Genomic DNA, 24,263 nt, shown 5'->3' on the forward strand with positions numbered 1-24,263 from the left:
ACCATCTCTATGGGTCGGTAGGATGATGGCAGGAATCACTCTGTGGTACGTCACAAAACACCTATTATGCTCCTAGAAGAGATTAAATGAGCCAAAAGCAACTTTGTTAATCTCCTCAATATTAGTCGTTATGGAGATCCTAGTATTTAATAGCGATGCAAACTGTATAGCTCATTGGCAATGGGAGAGTGGTACGGTTACAGAAAACAGACAGTGGTGCATCGGATTCATGCTACTGGAGCCTCTGGACAGCTGCCATGAGGCGACCACAGCCTTGGTAATCTCTTGCGGAGAAGATGGCATGAGGCCTCCAGATATCAATCTCGACGAAATTTTGGTGCCACCATCTCTATGGGTCGGTGGGATGATGGCAGGAATCATTCTGCGGTACGTCACAAACCACCTATTGGGCTCCCAGACGAGATTAGATGAGCCAAAAGCAACTTTGTTAATCTCCTCAATATAAGTCGTTATGGAGATCCTAGTATTTAATAGCAATGCAAACTGTATAACTCATCGGGAATGGGAGAGTGCTTCGGTTACAGAAAACAGACACTGGTGCATCGTATACATGCCACTGGAGCCCCAGGACAGCTGCCATGTTTCGACCACAGCCTTGCTAATCTCTTGCGGAGAAGAGGCCATGAGGCCTTCAGATATCAATCGCGACGAAATTTCTGTGCCACCATCTCAATGGGACGGGTGTAGGATGGCTGGAATCATTCTCTGATACGTCGCAATCCACCTATTGGCCTCCCAGAAGAGATTAAATGAGCCAACAGCGGCTTTGTTAATCTCCTCAATATAAGTCGTTATGGAGATCCTAGAATTTAATAGTGATGCAAACTGTATAACTCATCGGCAATGGGAGAGCGCTACGGTTACAGAATCAGACAGTGGTGCATCGGATACATGCCACTGGAGCCCTAGGACAGCTGCCATGTAGCGACCACAGCCCTGCTAATCTCTTGTGGAGAAGAGGGCGTGATTCCTCCAAATATCAATCGCGACGAAATTTCTGTTCCATCATCTCAATGGGACGCTGGGAGGATGGCAGGAATCATTCTGTGGTACGTCACAAACCACCTATTGGGTTCCCAGATGAGATTAAACGAGCCAACAGCAACTTATTTAATCTCCTCAATATAAGTCGTTATGGAGATCCTAGTATTTAATAGCGATGCAAACTGTATAACTCATTGGCAATGGGAGAGTGCCACGGTTACAGAAAACAGACAGTGGTGCATCGGATACATGCCACTGGAGCCCCAGGACAGCTGCCATGTGGCGACCACAGCCTTGCTAATCTGTTGCGGAGGAGAGGGCATGAGGCCTCCAGATATCAATCGCGACGATATTTCTGTGCCACCATCTCTATGGGTCGGTCAGAGGATAGCAGGAATCATTCTGTGGTACGTCACAAACCACCTATTGGGCTCCCAGAAGAGATTAAATGAGCCAACAGCAACTTTGTTAATCTCCTCAGTATAAGTCGTTATGGAGATCCTAGAATTTAATAGCGACGCAATTTGTATAACTCATCGGCAATGGGAGAGAGCTACGGTTACAGAAAACAGACAGTGGTGCATCGGATACATGCCACTGCAGCCCCAGGAGAGCTGCCACGTGGCGACCACAGCCATGCTAGTCTCTTGCGGTGAAGAGGGCATGAGGCCTCCAGATATCAATCGCGACGAAATTTCTGTTCCACCATCTCAATGGGACGGTGGGAGGATGGCAGGAATCATTCTGTGGTACTTCAGAAACCACCTATTGGGCTCTCATAAGAGATTAAATGAGCCAACAGCAACTTTGTTAATCTCCTCAATATAAGTCGTTATGGAGATCCTAGTATTTAATAGTGACGCAATTTGTATAACTCATCGGCAATGGGAGAGTGCTACGGTTACAGAAAACAGACAGTGGTGCATCGGATACATGCCACTGCAGCCCCAGAAGAGCTTCCATGTGGCGACCACAGCCTTGCTAGTCTCTTGCGCAGAAGAGGGCATGAGGCCTCCAGATATCAAACGCGACGAAATTTCTGTTCCACCATCTCGATGGGACGGTGGGAGGATGGCAGGAATCATTCTGTGGTACGTCAGAAACCACCTATTGGGGTCCCAGGAGAGTTTAAATGAGCCAACAGCAACTTTGTTAATCTCCTCAATATAAGTCGTTATGGAGATCCTAGTATTTAATAGTGACGCAATTTGTATAACTCATCGGCAATGGGAGAGTGCTACGGTTACAGAAAACAGACAGTGGTGCATCGGATACATGCCACTGCAGCCCCAGAAGAGCTTCCATGTGGCGACCACAGCCTTGCTAGTCTCTTGCGCAGAAGAGGGCATGAGGCCTCCAGATATCAAACGCGACGAAATTTCTGTTCCACCATCTCGATGGGACGGTGGGAGGATGGCAGGAATCATTCTGTGGTACCTCAGAAACCACCTATTGGGGTCCCAGGAGAGATTAAATGAGCCAACAGCAACTTTGTTTATCTCCTCAATATAAGTCGTTATGGAGATCCTAGTATTTAATAGCGACGCAACTTGTATAACTCATCGGCAATGGGAGAGTGCTACGGTTACAGAAGCAGGCAGTGGTGCATCGGATACATGCCACTGGAGCCCTAGGAGAGCTGGCATATGGCGACCACAGCCTTGCTAGTCTCTTGCGGAGACGGGGCATAAAGCCTCCAGGTAACAATTGCGACGACATTTCTGTGCCACCGTCTCTATGGGACGGTTTGAGGATGGCAGGAATCATTCTGTGGTACGTCAGAAACCACCTATTGAGCTCCCAGAAGAGATTAAATGAGCCAATAGCAAATTTGTTAATCTCCTCGGTATAAGTCGTTATGGAGATCCTAGAATTTAATAGCGACGCAAGTTGTATAACTCATCGGCAATGGGAGAGTGCTACGGTTACAGAAAACAGGCAGTGGTGCATCGGGTACACGCCACTGGAGCCCAACGAGAACTGCCATGTGGAGTCCACAGCCTTGCTAGTTTCTTGCGGAGAAGAGGGCATGAGGCCTCTGGATATCAATCGCGGCGATATTTCAGTGCCACAATGTCAATGATACGGTGGGAGGATGGCAGGAGCCACTCTGTGGCTCATCAGAAACCCCCTATTGGGCTCCCAGAAGAGATTAAATGAGCCAACAGCAACTTTGTTAATCTCCTCAATATAAGTCGTTAGGGAGACCCTAGTATTTAATAGTGACGCAATTTGTATAACTCATCGGCAATGGGAGAGTGCTACGGTTACAGAAAACAGACAGTGGTGCATCGGATACATGCCACTGCAGCCCCAGAAGAGCTTCCATGTGGCGACCACAGCCTTGCTAGTCTCTTGCGCAGAAGAGGGCATGAGGCCTCCAGATATCAAACGCGACGAAATTTCTGTTCCACCATCTCGATGGGACGGTGGGAGGATGGCAGGAATCATTCTGTGGTACGTCAGAAACCACCTATTGGGGTCCCAGAAGAGATTAAATGAGCCAACAGCAGCTTTGTTAATCTCCTCAATATAAGTCGTTATGGAGATCCTAGAATTTAATAGTGATGCAAACTGTATAACTCATCGGCAATGGGAGAGCGCTACGGTTACAGAATCAGACAGTGGTGCATCGGATACATGCCACTGGAGTCCTAGGACAGCTGCCATGTAGCGACCACAGCCCTGCTGATCTCTTGTGGAGAAGAGGGCGTGAGGCCTCCAAATATCAATCGCGACGAAATTTCTGTTCCATCATCTCAATGGGACGCTGGGAGGATGGCAGGAATCATTCTGTGGTACGTCACAAACCACCTATTGGGTTCCCAGATGAGATTAAACGAGCCAACAGCAACTTATTTAATCTCCTCAATATAAGTCGTTATGGAGATCCTAGTATTTAATAGCGATGCAAACTGTATAACTCATTGGCAATGGGAGAGTGCTACGGTTACAGAAAACAGACAGTGGTGCATCGGATACATGCCACTGGAGCCCCAGGACAGCTGCCATGTGGCGACCACAGCCTTGCTAATCTGTTGCGGAGGAGAGGGCATGAGGCCTCCAGATATCAATCGCGACGATATTTCTGTGCCACCATCTCTATGGGTCGGTCAGAGGATAGCAGGAATCATTCTGTGGTACGTCACAAACCACCTATTGGGCTCCCAGAAGAGATTAAATGAGCCAACAGCAACTTTGTTAATCTCCTCAGTATAAGTCGTTATGGAGATCCTAGAATTTAATAGCGACGCAATTTGTATAACTCATCGGCAATGGGAGAGTGCTACGGTTACAGAAAACAGACAGTGGTGCATCGGATACATGCCACTGCAGCCCCAGGAGAGCTGCCACGTGGCGACCACAGCCATGCTAGTCTCTTGCGGTGAAGAGGGCATGAGGCCTCCAGATATCAATCGCGACGAAATTTCTGTTCCACCATCTCAATGGGACGGTGGGAGGATGGCAGGAATCATTCTGTGGTACGTCAGAAACCACCTATTGGGCTCCCAGGAGAGATTAAATGAGCCAACAGCAACTTTGTTAATCTCCTCAATATAAGTCGTTATGGAGATCCTAGTATTTAATAGTGACGCAATTTGTATAACTCATCGGCAATGGGAGAGTGCTACGGTTACAGAAAACAGACAGTGGTGCATCGGATACATGCCACTGCAGCCCCAGAAGAGCTTCCATGTGGCGACCACAGCCTTGCTAGTCTCTTGCGCAGAAGAGGGCATGAGGCCTCCAGATATCAAACGCGACGAAATTTCTGTTCCACCATCTCGATGGGACGGTGGGAGGATGGCAGGAATCATTCTGTGGTACGTCAGAAACCACCTATTGGGCTCCCAGGAGAGATTAAATGAGCCAACAGCAACTTTGTTAATCTCCTCAATATAAGTCGTTATGGAGATCCTAGTATTTAATAGCGATGCAACTTGTATAACTCATCGGCAATGGGAGAGTGCTACGGTTACAGAAGCAGGCAGTGGTGCATCGGATACATGCCACTGGAGCCCTAGGAGAGCTGGCATATGGCGACCACAGCCTTGCTAGTCTCTTGCGGAGACGGGGCATAAAGCCTCCAGGTAACAATTGCGACGACATTTCTGTGCCACCGTCTCTATGGGACGGTTTGAGGATGGCAGGAATCATTCTGTGGTACGTCAGAAACCACCTATTGAGCTCCCAGAAGAGATTAAATGAGCCAATAGCAACTTTGTTAATCTCCTCAGTATAAGTCGTTATGGAGATCCTAGAATTTAATAGCGACGCAAGTTGTATAACTCATCGGCAATGGGAGAGTGCTACGGTTACAGAAAACAGGCAGTGGTGCATCGGGTACACGCCACTGGAGCCCAACGAGAACTGCCATGTGGAGTCCACAGCCTTGCTAGTTTCTTGCGGAGAAGAGGGCATGAGGCCTCTGGATATCAATCGCGGCGATATTTCAGTGCCACAATGTCAATGATACGGTGGGAGGATGGCAGGAGCCACTCTGTGGCTCATCAGAAACCCCCTATTGGGCTCCCAGAAGAGATTAAATGAGCCAACAGCAACTTTGTTAATCTCCTCAATATAAGTCGTTATGGAGACCCTAGTATTTAATAGTGACGCAATTTGTATAACTCATCGGCAATGGGAGAGTGCTACGGTTACAGAAAACAGACAGTGGTGCATCGGATACATGCCACTGCAGCCCCAGAAGAGCTTCCATGTGGCGACCACAGCCTTGCTAGTCTCTTGCGCAGAAGATGGCATGAGGCCTCCAGATATCAAACGCGACGAAATTTCTGTTCCACCATCTCAATGGGGCGGTGGTAGGACGGCACGAATCATTCTGTGGTACTTCAGAAACCACCTACTTGGCTCCCAGAAGAGATTAAATGAGCCAACAGCAACTTTGTTAATCTCCTCAATATAAGTCGTTATGGAGATCCTAGTATTTAATAGCGACGCAATTTGTATAACTCATCGGCAATGGGAGAGTGCTACGGTTTCAGAAAACAGACAGTGGTGTATCGGATACATACCACTGCAGCCCCAGGAGAGCTTCCATGTGGCGACCACAGCCTTGCTAGTCTCTTGCGGAGAAGAGGGCATGAGGCCTCCAGATATCAATCGCGACAAAATTTCCTTGTCACAATGTCAATCGGAAGGTGGGAGGGTGGCAGGAAACGTATTGTGGTACGTCAGAAACCATCTATTGGGCTCGCAGAAGAGATTAAATGAGCCAAGAGCAACTTTGTTAATCTTTTCAATACAAGTCGTTATGGAGATCCTAGTATTTAATAGCGACGCAATTTGTATAACTCATCGGCAATGGTAGAGTGCGACGGTTACGGAAAACAGACAGTGGTGCATCGGATACATGCCACTGCAGCCTCAGGAGAGCTGCCATGTGGCGACTACAGCCTTGCTAGTCTCTTGCGGAGAAGAGGGCATGAGGCCTCCAGATATCAATCGCGACGAAATTTCTGTTCCACCATCTCAATGGGACGGTGGGAGGATGGCAGGAATCATTCTGTGGTACTTCAGAAACCACCTATTGGGCTCCCAGAAGAGATTAAATGAGCCAACAGCAACTTTGTTAATCTCCTAAATATAAGTCGCTATGGAGATCCTAGTATTTAATAGCGACGCAATTTGTATAATTTATCGGCAATGGGAGAGTGCTACGGTTACAGAAAACAGACAGTGGTGCATCGGATACATGCCACTTGAGCCCCAGGAGAGCTGCCATGTGGCAACCACAGCCCTGCTAGTCTCTTGCGCAGAAGAGGGCATGAGGCCTCCAGATATTAAACGCGACGAAATTTCTGTTCCACCATCTCAATGGGACGGTGGTAGGATGGCACGAATCATTCTGTGGTACTTCAGAAACCACCTACTTGGCTCCCAGAAGAGATTAAATGAGTCAACAGCAACTTTGTTGATCTCCTAAATATAAGTCGTTATGGAGATCCTAGTATTTAATAGCGCCGCAAATTGTATAACTCATCGTCAACGGGAGAGTGCAACGGTAACAGAAAGAAGACAGTGGTGCATCGGATACATGCCACTGGAGCCGCAGGAGAGCTGCCATGTGGCGACCACAGCCTTGCTAATCTCATGCGGAAAGGAGGGCATGAGGCTTCCAGATATCAATCGCGACGTAATTTCTGTGCCACCATTTCAATGGGACGGTGGGAGGATGGCAGGAATCATTCTGTGGTACTTCAGAAACCACCTATTTGGCTCCCAGAAGAGATTAAATGAGCCAACAGCAACTTAGTTAATCTCCTCAATATAAGTCGTTATGGAGATCCTAGTATTTAATAGCGACGCAATTTGTATAACTCATCGGCAATGGGAGAGTGCAACGGTTACAGACAACAGACAATGGTGCATCGCATACATGCCACTGATGCCCCAGGAGAGCTGCCATGTGGCGACCACAGCCATGCTAGTCTCTAGCGGAGAGGAGGGCATGAGGCCTCCAGATATCAATCGCGACGTAATTTCTGTGCCACCATATCAATGGGACGGTTGGAGGATGGCAGGAATCATTCTGTGGTACTTCAGAAACCACCTATTTGGCTCCCAGAAGAGATTAAATGAGCCAACAGCAACTTAGTTAATCTCCTCAATATAAGTCGTTATGGAGATACTAGTATTTAATAGCGACGCAATTTGTATAACTCATCGGCAATGGGAGAGTTCTACGGTTATGAGAAAGGCAGTGGTGCATCGGATACATGCCACTGGAGCCCCAGGGGAGCTGCCATGTGGCGACCACAGCCTTGCTAGTCTCTTGCGGAGCAGAGGGCATGAGGCCTCCAGATATCCATGGCGACGAAATTTCTGTGCCACCATCTCAATGGGACGGTGGGAGGATGGCAGGAATCATTCGGTGGTACGTCAGAACCACCTATTGGTCTCCCAGAAGACATTAAATGAGCCAACAGCAACTTTTGTTAATCTCCTCAATAAAGGTCGTTATGGAGATCCTAATATTTACTAGCGACGCAATTTGTATTACTCATCGGCAATGGGAGAGTGCTACGGTTACAGAAAACAGACAGTGGTGCATCGGATACATGCCACTGCAGCCCCAGGAGAGCTTCCATGTGGCGACCACAGCCTTGCTAGTCTCTTGCGGAGAAGAGGGCATGAGGCCTCCAGATATCAATCGCGACGAAATTTCTGTTCCACCATCTCAGTGGGACGGTGGGAGGATGGCAGGAATCATTCTGTGGTACTTCAGAAACCACCTATTGGGCTCCCAGAAGAGATTAAATGAGCCAAAAGAAACTTTGTTATTCTCCTCAATATAAGTCGTTACGGAGATCCTAGTATTTGATAGCGACGCAATTTGTATAACTCATCCGCAATGGGAGAGTGCTACGGTTAAAGAAAACAGACAGTGGTGCATCGGATACATGCCACTGCAGCCCCAGAAGAGCTGTCATGTGGCGACCACAGCCTTGCTAGTCTCTTGCGGAGAAGAGGGCATGAGGCTTCCGGATATCAATCGCGACGAAAATTCTGTGCCACCATCTCGATGGGACGGTGGGAGGACGGCAGGAATCATTCTGTGGTACGTCAGAACCACCTATTGGGCTCCCAGAAGAGATTAAATGAGCCAACAGCAACTTTGTTAATCTCCTCAATGTATGTCGTTATGGAGATCCTAGTATTTAATAGCGACGCAACTTGTATAACTCATCGGCAATGGGAGAGTGCTACGCTTACAGAAACAGGTAGTGGTGCATAGGATACATGCCACTGGAGCCCCAGGAGAGCTGCCATGTGGCGACCACAGCCTTGCTAGTCTCTTGCGGAGAAGAGGGCATGAGGCCTCCAGATATCAATCCCGACAAAATTTCCTTGTCACAATGTCAATCGGAAGGTGGGAGGGTGGCAGGAAACGTATTGTGGTACGTCAGAAACCATCTATTGGGCTCCCAGAAGAGATTAAATGAGCCAAGAGCAACTTTGTTAATCTTCTCAATATAAGTCGTTATGGAGATCCTAGTATTTAATAGCGACGCAATTTGTATAACTCATCGGCAATGGTAGAGTGCGACGGTTACGGATAACAGACAGAGGTGCATCGGATACATGCCACTGCAGCCCCAGGAGAGCTGCCATGTGGCGACTACAGCCTTGCTAGACTCTTGCGGAGAAGAGGGCATGAGGCCTCCAGATATCAATCGCGACGAAATTTCTGTGCCACCATCTCTATGGGTCGGTAGGATGATGGCAGGAATCACTCTGTGGTACGTCACAAACCACCTATTATGCTCCTAGAAGAGATTAAATGAGCCAAAAGCAACTTTGTTAATCTCCTCAATATTAGTCGTTATGGAGATCCTAGTATTTAATAGCGATGCAAATTGTATAGCTCATTGGCAATGGGAGAGTGGTACGGTTACAGAAAACAGACAGTGGTGCATCGGATTAATACTACTGGAGCCTCTGGACAGCTGCCATGAGGCGACCACAGCCTTGGTAAACTCTTGCGGAGAAGATGGCATGAGGCCTCCAGATATCAATCTCGACGAAATTTTGGTGCCACCATCTCTATGGGTCGGTGGGATGATGGCAGGAATCATTCTGTGGTACGTCACAAACCACCCATTGGGCTCCCAGACGAGATTAGATGAGCCAAAAGCAACTTTGTTAATCTCCTCAATATAAGTCGTTATGGAGATCCTAGTATTTAATAGCAATGCAAACTGTATAACTCATCGGGAATGGGAGAGTGCTTCGGTTACAGAAAACAGACACTGGTGCATCGTATACATGCCACTGGAGCCCCAGGACAGCTGCCATGTTTCGACCACAGCCTTGCTAATCTCTTGCGGAGAAGAGGGCATGAGGCCTCCAAATATCAATCGCGACGAAAATCTGTGCCACCATTTCTATGGTTAGATGGGAGGATGGCAGGAATCATTCTGTGGTACGTCACAAACCACCTTTTGGGCTCCCAGTAGATATTACATTAGCCAACAGCAACTTTGCTAATCTCCTCAATATAAGTCGTTATGGAGATCCTAGAATTTAATAGTGATGCAAACTGTATAACTTATCAGCAATGAGAGAGCGCTACGGTTACAGAAAACAGACAGTGGTGCATCGGATACATGCCACTGGATCCCCAGGACAGCTGCCATGTGGCAACCACATCCTTGCTAATCTCTTGCGGAGAAGAGGGCATGAGGCCTTCAGATATCAATCGCGACGAAATTTCTGTGCCACCATCTCAATGGGACGGGTGTAGGATGGCTGGAATCATTCTCTGATAGGTCACAATCCACCTATTGGCCTCCCAGAAGAGATTAAATGAGCCAACAGCAGCTTTGTTAATCTCCTCAATATAAGTCGTTATGGAGATCCTAGAATTTAATAGTGATGCAAACTGTATAACTCATCGGCAATGGGAGAGCGCTACGGTTACAGAATCAGACAGTGGTGCATCGGATACATGCCACTGGAGCCCTAGGACAGCTGCCATGTAGCGACCACAGCCCTGCTAATCTCTTGTGGAGAAGAGGGCGTGAGGCCTCCAAATATCAATCGCGACGAAATTTCTGTTCCATCATCTCAATGGGACGCTGGGAGGATGGCAGGAATCATTCTGTGGTACGTCACAAACCACCTATTGGGTTCCCAGATGAGATTAAACGAGCCAACAGCAACTTTGTTAATCTCCTCAATATAAGTCGTTATGGAGATCCTAGTACTTAATAGCGATGCAAACTGTATAACTCATTGGCAATGGGAGAGTGCTACGGTTACAGAAAACAGACAGTGGTGCATCGGATACATGCCACTGGAGCCCCAGGACAGCTGCCATGTGGCGACCACAGCCTTGCTAATCTGTTGCGGAGGAGAGGGCATGAGGCCTCCAGATATCAATCGCGACGATATTTCTGTGCCACCATCTCTATGGGTCGGTCAGAGGATAGCAGGAATCATTCTGTGGTACGTCACAAACCACCTATTGGGCTCCCAGAAGAGATTAAATGAGCCAACAGCAACTTTGTTAATCTCCTCAATATAAGTCGTTATGGAGATCCTAGTATTTAATAGCGATGCAAACTGTATAATTCATCGGCAATGGGAGAGTGCTATGGTTACAGAAAACAGACAGTGGTGCGCCGGATACATGCCACTGGAGCCCCAGGAGAGCTACCATGTGGCGACCACAGCCTTGCTAATCTCTTGCAGGGATGAGAGCATGAGCCCTCCAGATATCAATCGCGACGAAATTTCTGTGCCACCATCACTATGAGTCGGTGGGAGGATGGCAGGAATCATTCAGTGGTACGTCACAAACCACTTTTTGTGCTCCCAGAAGAGATTAAATGAGCCAACAGCAACTTTGTTAATCTCCTCAATATAAGTCGTTATGGAGATCCTAGTATTTAATAGCGATGCGAACTGTATAACTCATCGACAATCGGAGAGTGCTACGATTACAGAAGACAGACAGTGGTGCATCTGATACATGCCACTGGAGCCCCTGGTCTGCTGTCATGTGGCGATCACAGCCTAGCTAATCTCTTGCGGAGAAAAGGGCATGAGGCCTCCAGATATCAATCGCGACGAAATTTCTGTGCCACCATCTCTATGGGTCGGTGATAGGATGGCAGGAATCATTCTGTGGTACGTCACAAACCACCTTTTGTGCTCCCAGAAGAGATTAAATGAGCCAACAGCAACTTTTTTAATCTCCTCAATATAAGTCGTTATGAAGATCCTAGTATTTAATAGCGACGCTAATTGTATAACTCAGCAGCATTGGAAGAGTGCTACGGTTACCGAAAACCTACAGTGGCGCATCAGATACATTCCACTGGAGTCCCTGGAGAGCTGCCATGTGGCGACCACAGCCTTGCTAATCTCTTGCGGAGAAGAAGGCATGAGGCCTCCAGATATCAATCGCGACGAAATTTCTGTGCCACCATCTCTATGGGTCGGTGATAGGATGGCAGGAATCATTCTGTGGTACGTCACAAACCACCTTTTGTGCTCCCAGAAGAGATTAAATGAGCCAACAGCAACTTTTTTAATCTCCTCAATATAAGTCGTTATGAAAATCCTAGTATTTAATAGCGACGCAAATTGTATAACTCAGCAGCATTGGAAGAGTGCTACGGTTACCGAAAACGGACAGTGGCGCATCAGATACATTCCACCGGAGTCCCTGGAGAGCTGCCATGTGGCGACCACAGCCTTGCTAATCTCTTGCGGAGAAGAAGGCATGAGGCCTCCAGATATCAATCGCGACGAAATTTCTGTGCCACCATCTCTATGGGTCGGTGGGAGGATGGCAGGAATCATGCTGTGGTATGTCACTAACCACCTATTGGGCTTCCAGAAGAGATTAAATGAGCCAACAGCTACTTTCTTAATCTCCTCAATATAGCCGTTATGGAGATCCTAGTATTTAACAGCGATGCAAACTGTATAGCTCATCGGCAATGGGAGAGTGCTATGGTTACACAAAACAGACAGTGGTGCATCGGATACATGCCACTGGAGCCCCAGGACAGCTGCCATGTTGCGACCACAGCCTTGCTAATCTCTTGCGGAGAAGAGGGCATGAGGAATCCAGATATCAATCGCGACGAAATTTCTGTGCCACCATCTCTATGGGTCGGTGGAAGGATGGCAGGAATCATTCTGTGGTACGTCACAAACCACCTATTGGGCTCCCAGAAGAGATTGAATGAGCAAACAGCAACTTTGTTAATCTCCTCAATGTAAGTCGTTATGGAGATCCTAGTATTTAATAGCGATGCAAACTGTATAACTCATCGGCCATGGGAGGGTGTTATGGTTACGGAAAACAGACAGTGGTGCATCGGATACATGCTACTGGAGCCCCAAGATAGCTGCCATGTGGCGACCACAGCCCTGCTCATCTCTTGCGGAGAAGAGGGCATGAGGCCTCCAGATATCAATCGCGACGAAATATCTGTGCACCATCTCTATGGGTCGGTGGGAGGATGGCAGGAATCATTCTGTGGTACGTCACTAACCACCTATTGGGCTCTCAGAAGAGATTAAATAAGCCAACAGCAACTTTGTTAATCTCCTCAATATAAGTCGTTATGGAGGTCCTAGTATTTAATAGCGATGCAAACTGTAGATCTCATCGGCAATGGGAGAGTGCTACGGTTACAGAAAACAGGCAGTGGTGGATCGGATACATGCCACTGGGGCCCCAGGACAGCTGCCATGTGGCGACCACAGCCTTGCTAATCTCTTGCGGAGAAGAGGGCAGGAGGCCTCCAGATATCAATCGCGACGAAATTTCTGTGCCACCATCCCCATGGTTCGGTAAGAGGATGGCAGGAATCATTCTATGGTATGTCACAAACCACCTATTGGGCTCCCAGAAGAGAGGAAATGAGCCAACAGCAACTTTGTTAACCTCCTCAATATAAGCTGTTATGGAGATCCTAGTATTTAATAGCGATGCAAACTGTATAACTAATCGGCAATGTGAGAGTGCTACGGTTACAGAAAACAGACAGTGGTGCATCGGATACATGCCACTGGAGCCCCAATACAGCTGCCATGTTGCGACCATAGCCTTGCTAATCTCTTGCAGAGAAGAGGGCATGAGGCCTCCAGATATCAATCGCGGCAACATTTCTGAGCCACCATCTCTATGGGTCGGTGGGAGGATTGCACGATTCATTCTGTGGTACGTCACAAACGACATATTGGGCTCCCAGAAGAGATTAATTGAGACAACAGCAACATTGTTAATCTCCTCAATATATGTTGTTATGGAGATCCTAGTATTTAATAGCGATGCAAACTGTATAACTCATCGGCAATGGGAGAGTGCTACGGTTACAGAAAACAGACAGTGATGCATCGGATACATGCCACTGGTGCACCAGGACAGCTGCCACGTTGCGACCTCAGCCTTGCTAATCTCTTGTGGAGAAGAGGGCATGAGGCCTCCACATATCAATCGCGACGGAATTTCTGTGCCACCACCCCTATGGGTCGGTGGGAGCATGGCAGGAATCATTCTGTGGTACGTCACTAACCACCTATTGGGCTTCCAGAAAAGATTAAATGAGCCAACAGCTACTTTGTTAATCTCCTCAATATAAGTCGTTATGGAAATCCTAGTATTTAACAGCAATGCAAACTGTATAACACATCGGCAATGGGAGAGTGCTACGGTTACAGAAAACAGACAGTGATGCATCGGATGCATGCCACAGGAGCCCCAAGACAGCTGCCATGTTGCGACCACAGCCGTGCTAATCTCTTGCGGAGAAGAGATCATGATGCCTCCAGATATCAATCGCGACGAAATTTCTGTGCCACCATCCCTATGGGACGGTGGGAGGATGGTAGCAATCATTCTGTGGTACGTCATTAACCACCTATTGGGGTCCCAGAAGAGATTAAATGGGCCAACAGCAACTTTGTTAGTCTTCTCAATGAAAGTCGTTATGGAGATCCTAGTATTTAACAGCGATGCAAACTGTATAACTCATCGGCAATGGGAGAGTGCTACGGTTACATAATACAGACAGTGGTGCATCGGTTACATGCCACTGGAGCCCCAGGACAGCTGCCATGTTGCGACCAGAGCCTTGCCAATCTCTTGCGGAGAAGAGGGCATGAGGCCTCCAGATATCAATCGCGACGAAATTTCTGTGCCACCATCTCTATGGGTCGGTGGGAGGATTACAGGAATCATTCTGTGGTACATCACAAGCCACCAATGGGGCTCCCAGAAGAGATTAAATGAGCCAAAAGCAACTTCGTTAATGTCATCAATATGAGTCGTTATGGAGATCCTAGTATTTAATAGCGATGCAAACTGTATAACTCATCGCCAATGGGAGAGTGCTACGGTTTCAGAAAACAGACAGTGGTGCATCGGATACATGCCACTGGGGCCCCAGGACAGCTGCCATGTGGCGACCACAGCCTTGCTAATCTCTTGCGGAGAAGAGGGCAGGAGGCCTCCAGATATCAATCGCGACGAAATTTCTGTGCCACCATCCCTATGGGTCGGTGGGAGGATGGCAGGAATCATTCCGTGGTATGTCACTAACCACCTATTGGGCTCCCAGAAGACATTAAATGAGCTAACAGCTACTTTGTTAATCTCCTCAATATAAGTCGTTATGGAGATCCTAGAATTTAACAGCGATGCAAACTGTATAACTCATCGGCAATGGGAGAGTGCTACGGATACACAACACAGACAGTGGTGCATCGAATACATGCCACCTGAGACACAGTACAGCGGCCATGTTGCGACCACAGCCACGCTAACCCCTTGCGGAGAACAGGGCATGAGGCCTCCTTACTTCAATCGCGGCGAAATGTCTGTCCACCATCTCTATGGGAGGTTGGGAGGATGGCAAGAATCATTCTGTGGTAAGTCACAAACCACCTATTGGGCTACCAGAAGAGAGGAAATGAGCCAACAGCAACTTTGTTAATCTCCTCAATATTAGTTGTTATGGAGATCGTAGTATTTAATAGCGATGCAAACTGTATAACTAATCGGCAATGTGAGAGTGCTACGGTTACAGAAAACAGACAGTCGTGCATCGGATACATGCCACTGGATCACCAGGACAGCTGCCATGTTGCGACCACAGCCTTGCTAATCTCTTGCGGGGAAGAGGGCATGAGGCCTACAGATATTAACCGCGACGAAATTTCTGTGCCACCATCTCTATGGGTCGGTGGGAGAATGGCAGGAATCATTCTGTGGTACGTGATAAACCATATATTTGGCTCCCAGAAGAGATTAAATGAGCCAACAGCAACTTTGTTAATGTCCTCATTATAAGTCATTATGGAGATCCTAGTATTTAATAGCGATGCATACTGTATAACTCTTCGGCAATGGGAGTATGCTTCATTAACAGAAAATAGACAGTGGTGCAACGGATACATGCCACTGGAGCCCCTGCACAGCTGCCATGTTGCGACCACAGCCTCGCAAATCTCTTGCGGAGAAGAGGGCATGAGGCCTCCAGATTTCAATCGCGACGAAATTTCAGTGCCACCATCTCTATGGGTCGGTTGGAGGATGGCAGGAATTATTCTGTGGTAAGTCACAAACCACCTATTGGGCTCCCAAAAGAGATTAAATGAGCCAACAGTAACTTTGTTAATCTCCTCAATATAAGTCGTTATGGATATCCTAGTATTTAATAGCGATGCAAACTGTATAACTCATCGGCAATGGAGAGTGCTACGGTTACAGAAAACAGACAGTGGTGCATCGCATACATGCCACTGGAGCCCCAGAACAGCTGCCATGTTGCGACCACAGCCTTGCTAATCTCTTGCAGAGAAGAGGGCATGAGGCCTCCAGATATCAATCGCGACGAAATTTCTGTGCCACCATCTCTCTGGGTCGGTGGGACGATGGCTGGAATCAGTCTGTGGTACGTCATGAAATTCCTATTGGGATTAACAGAAGAGATTAAATGAGCCAGCAACAACTTTGTTAATCTCCTCAATATAAGTCGTTATGGAGATCCTAGTATTTAATGGCGATGCAAACCGTATAACTAATCGGCAATAGGAGAGTGCTACGGTTACAGAAAACAGACAGTGGTGCATCGGATACATGCCACTGGAGCCCCAGGACAGCTGCCATGTTGCGACCACAGCCGTGCTAATCTCTTCCGGAGAAGAGGGTATGAGGCCTCCAGATATCAATCGCGACGAAATTTCTGTGCCACCATCCCTATGGGTCGGTGGGAGTATTGCAGGAATCATTCTGTGGTTCGTCACTAACCACCTATTGGGCTCCAAGACGAGATTAAATGAGCCAACCGCTACTTTGTTAGTCTCCTCAATATATGTCGTTATGGAGAACCTAGTATTAAACAGCGATGCAAACAGTATCACTCATTGGCAATGGGAGAGTGCTACGGTTACAGAAAACAGACAGTGGTGCATCGTATACATGCCACTGGAGCCCCAGGACAGCTGCCATATGGCTAACACAGCCTTGCTAATCTCTTGCGGAGAAGAGTGCATGATGCCTCCAGATGTCAATCGCGACGAAATTTCTGTGCCACCATCTCTATGGGTCGGTGGGAGGATGGCAGGAATCGTTCTGTGGTACGTCACAAACCACCTATTGGGCTCCCAGTAGAGATTAAATGAGCCAACAGCTACTTTGTTAATCTCCTCAATACACGTTGTTATGTAGATCCGAATATTTTATAGCGATGCAAATTGCATAACTCATCGGCAATGGGAGAGTGCTACGGTTACAGAAAACAGACAGTGGTGCATCGGATGCATGCCACTGGAGCCCCAGGTCAGCTGCCATGTTGCGATCACAGCCTCGCTAATCTCTTGCGGAGAAGTGGGCATGAGGCCTCCAGATATCAATCGCGATGAAATTTCTGTGCCACCATCTCTATGGGTCGGTGGGAGGATGGCAGGAATCATTCTGTGGTAAGTCACAAACCACCTATTGGGCTCCCAGAAGAGATTAAATGAGCCAACAGCAACTTTGTTAGTCTTTTCAATGAAAGTCGTTATGGAGATCCTAGTATTTAACAGCGATGCAAACTGTATAACTCTTCGGCAATGGGAGAGTGCTACGGTTACATAATACAGACAGTGGTGCATCGGTTACATGCCACTGGAGCCCCAGGACAGCTGCCATGTTGCGACCAGAGCCTTGCCAATCTCTTGCGGAGAAGAGGGCATGAGGCCTCCAGATATCAATCGCGACGAAATTTCTGTGCCACCATCTCTATGGGTCGGTGGGAGGATTACAGGAATCATTCTGTGGTACATCACAAGCCACCTATGGGGCTCCCAGAAGAGATTAAATGAGCCAAAAGCAACTTCGTTAATGTCATCAATATGAGTCGTTATGGAGATCCTAGTATTTAATAGCGATGCAAACTGTATAACTCATCGCCAATGGGAGAGTGCTAAGGTTTCAGAAAACAGACAGTGGTGCATCGGATACATGCCACTGGGGCCCCAGGACAGCTGCCATGTGGCGACCACAGCCTTGCTAATCTCTTGCGGAGAAGAGGGCAGGAGGCCTCGTGATATCAATCGCGACGAAATTTCTGTGCCACCATCCCTATGGGTCGGTGGGAGGATGGCAGGAATGATTCCGTGGTATGTCACTAACCACCTATTGGGCTCCCAGAAGACATTAAATGAGCTAACAGCTACTTTGTTAATCTCCTCAATATAAGTCGTTATGGAGATCCTAGAATTTAACAGCGATGCAAACTGTATAACTCATTGGCAATGGGAGAGTGCTACGGCTACACAAAACAGACAGTGGTGCATCGAATACATGCCACCTGAGACACAGTACAGCGGCCATGTTGCGACCACAGCCACGCTAACCCCTTGCGGAGAAGAGGGCATGAGGCCTCCTTACTTCAATCGCGGCGAAATGTCTGTCCACCATCTCTATGGGAGGGTGGGAGGATGGCAGGAATCATTCTGTGGTAAGTCACAAACCACCTATTGAGCTACCAGAAGAGAGGAAATGAGCCAACAGCAACTTTGTTAATCTCCTCAATATAAGTTGTTAAGGAGATCGTAGTATTTAATAGCGATGCAAACTGTATAACTAATCGGCAATGTGAGAGTGCTACGGTTACAGAAAACAGACAGTCGTGCATCGGATACATGCCACTGGATCACCAGGACAGCTGCCATGTTGCGACCACAGCCTTGCTAATCTCTTGCGGGGAAGAGGGCATGAGGCCTACAGATATTAACCGCGACGAAATTTCTGTGCCACCATCTCTATGGGTCGGTGGGAGAATGGCAGGATTCATTCTGTGGTACGTGATAAACCATATATTGGGCTCCCAGAAGAGATTAAATGAGCCAACAGCAACTTTGTTAATGTCCTCATTATAAGTCATTATGGAGATCCTAGTATTTAATACCGATGCATACTGTATAACTCTTCGGCAATGGGAGAATGCTTCATTAACAGAAAATAGACAGTGGTGCAACGGATACATGCCACTGGAGCCCCAGCACAGCTGCCATGTTGCGACCACAGCCTCGCAAATCTCTTGCGGAGAAGAGGGCATGAGGCCTCCAGATTTCAATCGCGACGAAATTTCAGTGCCACCATCTCTATGGGTCGGTGGGAGGATGGCAGGAATCATTCTGTGGTAAGTCACAAACCACCTATTGGGCTCCCAGAAGAGATTAAATGAGCCAACAGTAACTTTGTTAATCTCCTCAATATAAGTCGTTATGGATATCCTAGTATTTAATAGCGATGCAAACTGTATAACTCATCGGCAATGGGAGAGTGCTACGGTTACAGAAAACCGACAGTGGAGCATCGCATACATGCCACTGGAGCCCCAGAACAGCTGCCATGTTGCGACCACAGCCTTGCTAATCTCTTGCAGAGAAGAGGGCATGAGGCCTCCAGATATCAATCGCGACGAAATTTCTGTGCCACCATCTCTCTGGGTCGGTGGGACGATGGCTGGAATCAGTCAGTGGTACGTCACAAAATACCTATTGGGATTAACAGAAGAGATTAAATGAGCCAGCAACAACTTTGTTAATCTCCTCAATATAAGTCGTTATGGAGATCCTAGTATTTAATGGCGATGCAAACCGTATAACTAATCGGCAATAGGAGAGTGCTACGGTTACAGAAAACAGACAGTGGTGCATCGGATACATGCCACTGGAGCCCCAAGACAGCTGCCATGTTGCGACCACAGCCGTGCTAATCTATTCCGGAGAAGAGGGTATGAGGCCTCCAGATATAAATTGCGACGAAATTTCTGTGCCACCATCCCTATGGGTCGGTGGGAGTATTGCAGGAATCATTCTGTGGTACGTCACAAACCACCTATTGGGCTCCCAGTAGAGATTAAATGAGCCAACAGCTGCCTTGTTAATCTCCTCAATATACGTTGTTATGTAGATCCGAATATTTTATAGCGATGCAAATTGCATAACTCATCGGCAATGGGAGAGTGCTACGGTTACAGAAAACAGACAGTGGTGCATCGGATGCATGCCACTGGAGCCCCAGGTCAGCTGCCATGTTGCGATCACAGCCTCGCTAATCTCTTGCGGAGAATTGGGCATGAGGCCCCCAGATATCAATCGCGATGAAATTTCTGTGCCACCATCTCTATGGGTCGGTGGGAGGATGGCAGGAATCATTCTGTGGTAAGTCACAAACCACCTATTGGGCTCCCAGAAGAGATTAAATGAGCCAACAGCAACTTTGTTAATCTCCTCAATATGAGTCGTTATGGAGATCCTTGTATTTAAAAGCGATGCAAACTGTATAACTCATCGGCAATGGGAGAGTGCTACGGTTACAGAAAACAGACAGTGGTGCATCAGATACATGCCACTGGAGCCCCAGGACAGCTGCCATGTTGCGACCACAGCCTTGCGAGTCTCTTGCAGAGATGAGGGCATGAGGCCCTCAGATATCAATCGCGACGAAATTTCAGGTCCACCATCTCTATGGGTCAGTGGGAGGATGGCAGGAATCATTCTGTGGTACTTCAAAAACCACCTATTGGGCTCCCAGAAGAGATTAAATGAGCCAACAACAACTTTGTTAATCTCCTCAATATGAGTCGTTATGGAGTTCCTAGTATTTAATAGCGATGCAAACTGTATAACTCATCGGCAATGGGAGAGTGCCTCGGTTACAAGATACAGACAGTGGTGCATCGGATACATGCCACTGGAGCCCCAGGACAGCTGCTATGTGGCGACCACAGCCTTGCTAATCTCTTGCGGAGAAGTGGGCATGAGGCCTCCAGATATCAATCGCGATGAAATTTCTGTGCCACCATGTCTATGGGTCCTTGGGAGGATCGGAGGAATCATTCTATGGCACATCTCAAACCACCTATTAAGCTCCCAGAAGAGATTAAATGAGCCAACAGCAACTTTGTTAATCTCCTCAATATAAGTCGTTATGGAGATCCTAGTATTTAATAGTGATGCAAACTGTATAACTCATTGGCAATGGGAGAGTGCTACGGTTACAGAAAACAGACAGTGGTGCGTCGGATACATGGCACTGAACCCCCAGGACAGCTGTCATGTGGCGACCATAGGCTTGCTAATCTCTTGCCGAGAAGAGGGCATGAGGCCTCCAGATATCAATCGCGACGAAATTTCTATGAAACCATCTCTATGGGTCGGTGGGAAGATGGCAGGAGTCATTCTGTGGTACGTCACAAACCACCTATTGGGCTCCCAGAAGAGATTAAATGAGCGAACAACAAATTTGTTAATCTCCTCAATATGAGTCGTTATGGAGTTCCTAGTATTTAATAGCGATGCAAACTGTATAACTCATCGGCAATGGGAGAGTGCTTCGGTTACAAGAAACAGACAGTGGTGCATCGGATACATGCCACTGGAGCCCCAGGACAGCTGCTATGTTGCGACCACAGCCTTGCTAATCTCTTGCGGAGAAGTGGCCATGAGGCCTCCAGATATCAATCGCGACAAAATTTCTGTGCCACCATCTCTATGGGTGTGTGGGAGGATCGGAGGAATCATTCTGTGGCACTTCTCAAACCACCTATCAAGCTCCCGGAAGAGATTAAATGAGCCAACAGCAACTTTGTTAATCTCCTCAATATAAGTCGTTATGGAGATCCTAGTATTTATTACCGATGTAAACTGTACAACTTATTGGCAATGGGAAAGTGCTTCGGTTACTGAAAACAGACAGTGGTGCATCAGATACATGCCACTTGAGCCCCAGGACAGCTGCTATGTGGCGACCATAGCCTTGCTAATCTCTTGCCGAGAAGAGGGCATGCGGCCTCCAGATATCAATCGCGACGAAATTTTTATTCCACCATCTCTATGGGTCGGTGGGAGGATGGCAGGAATCGTTCTGTGGTAAGTCACAAACCACCTATTGGGCTCCCAGAAGAGATTGAATGAGCCAACAGCAACTTTGTAAATCTCCTCAATATGATTCGTTATGGAGATCCTAGTATTTAATAGCGATGCAAACTGTATAACTCATCGGCAATGGGAGAGTGCTACGGTTACAGAACACAGACAGTGGTGCATCAGATACATGCCACTGGAGCCCCAGGACAGCTGCCATGTTGCGACCACAGCCTTTCGAATCTCTTGCAGAGAAGAGGGCATGAGGCCTCCAGATATAAAGCGCGACGAAACTTCTGTGCCACCATCTCTATGGTTCGGTGGGAGGGTGTAAGGAATCATTCTGTGGTACGTTACAAACCACCTATTGGGCTCGAAGAAGAGATGAAATGAGCCAACAGCAACTTTGTTAATCTCCTCAATATAAGTCGTTATGGACATCCTAATATTTAATAGCGATGCAAACTGTATAACTCATCGGCAATTCGAGAGTGCTACGGTTCAGAAAACAGACAGTGGTGCATCGGATACATGCCACTGGAGCCCCAGGACAGCTGCCATGTGGTGACCACAGCCTCGCTAATTTCTTGCGGAGAAGAGGGCATGAGGAATCCAGATATCAATCGCGACGAAATTTCCTTGCCACCATCTCTATGGCTCGGTGGGAGGATGGCAGATATCATTCTGTGGTACGTCACAAACCACCTATTGGGCTCCTAGAAGGGATTAAATGAGCCAACAGCAAATTTGTTAATCTCCTCAATATATGTCGTTATGGAGATCCTAGTATTTAATAGCGATGCAAACTGTATAACTCATCGGCAATGGGAGAGTGCTACAGTTACAGAATGCAGACAGTGGTACATCGGATACATGCCACTGGAGCCCCAGGACAGCTGCCATGTTGCGACCAGAGCCTTGCCAATCTCTTGCGGAGAAGAGGGCATGAGGCCTCCAGATGTCAATCACGACGTAATTTCTGTGTCACCATCTCTATGGGTCGGTGGGAGGATTACAGGAATCATTCTGCGGTACATCACAAGCCACCTATGGGGCTCCCAGAAGAGATTAAATGAGCAAAAAGCAACTTCGTTAATGTCATCAATATGAGTCGTTATGGAGATCCTAGTATTTAATAGCGATGCAAACTGTATAACTCATCAGCATTGGGAGAGTGCTACGGTTACAGAAAACAGACAGTGGTGCATCGGATACATTCCACTGGAGCCCCAGGACAGCTGCCATGTTGCGACCACAGCTTTGCTATTCTCTTGCGGAGAAGAGGGATGAGGCCTCCAGATATCAAACGCGATGAAATTTCTGTGCCTCCATCTCTTTGGGTTGGTGGGAGGATGGCAGGAATCATTCCGTGGTATGTCACAAACCACCTGTTGGTCTCCCAGAAAAGATTAAATGAGCCAACAGCAACATTGTTAATCTTCTCAATATAAGTCGTTATGTAGATCCTAGTATTTAATAGCGATGCAAACTGTATAACTCATCGGCAATGGGAGAGTGCTACGGTTACAGAAAACAGACAGTGGTGCATCGGATACATGCCACTGGAGAACCAGGACAGCTTCCATGTTGCGACCAGAGCCTTGCTAATCTCTTGCGGAGAAGAGGGCAAGAGGCTTCCAGATATCAATCGCGACGAAATTTCTGTGCCACCATCTCTATGGGTCGGTGGGGGGATGGCAGGAATCATTCTGTGGTACGTCACAAACCACCTATTGGTCTCCCAGAAGAGATTAATGAGCCAACAGCAACTTCGTTAAGCTCATCAATACGAGTCGTTATGGAGATCCTAGTATTTAATAGCGATGCAAACTGTATAATTCATCGGCAATGGGAGAGCGCTACGGTTACAGAAAACAGACAGTGGTGCATCGGATACATGCCACTGGAGACCCAGGACAGCTGCCATGTTGCGACCACAGCCTTGCTAATCGCTTGCGAAGAAGAGGGCATGAGGCCTCCAGTTATCAATCGCGACGTAATTTCTGTGCCACCATCTCTATGGGTCGGTGGGAGGATGGCAGGAATCATTCTGTGGTACGTCACAAACCACCTATTGGGCTCCCAGAAGAGATTAAATGAGCCAACAGCAACTTCGTTAAGCTCATCAGTACGAGTCGTTATGGAGATCCTAGTATTTAATAGCGATGCAAACTGTATAATTCATCGGCAATGGGAGAGCGCTACGGTTACAGAAAACAGACAGTGGTGCATCGGATACATGCCACTGGAGCCCCAGGACAGCGGCCATGTTGCGACCAGAGCCTTGCCAATCTCTTGCGGAGAAGTGCGCATGAGGCCTCCAGATATCAATTGCGACGAAATTCCTGTGC

Source organism: Schistocerca serialis, chromosome 1, assembly GCF_023864345.2.
Source record: "Schistocerca serialis cubense isolate TAMUIC-IGC-003099 chromosome 1, iqSchSeri2.2, whole genome shotgun sequence".
NCBI lineage: Eukaryota > Metazoa > Arthropoda > Insecta > Orthoptera > Acrididae > Schistocerca > Schistocerca serialis.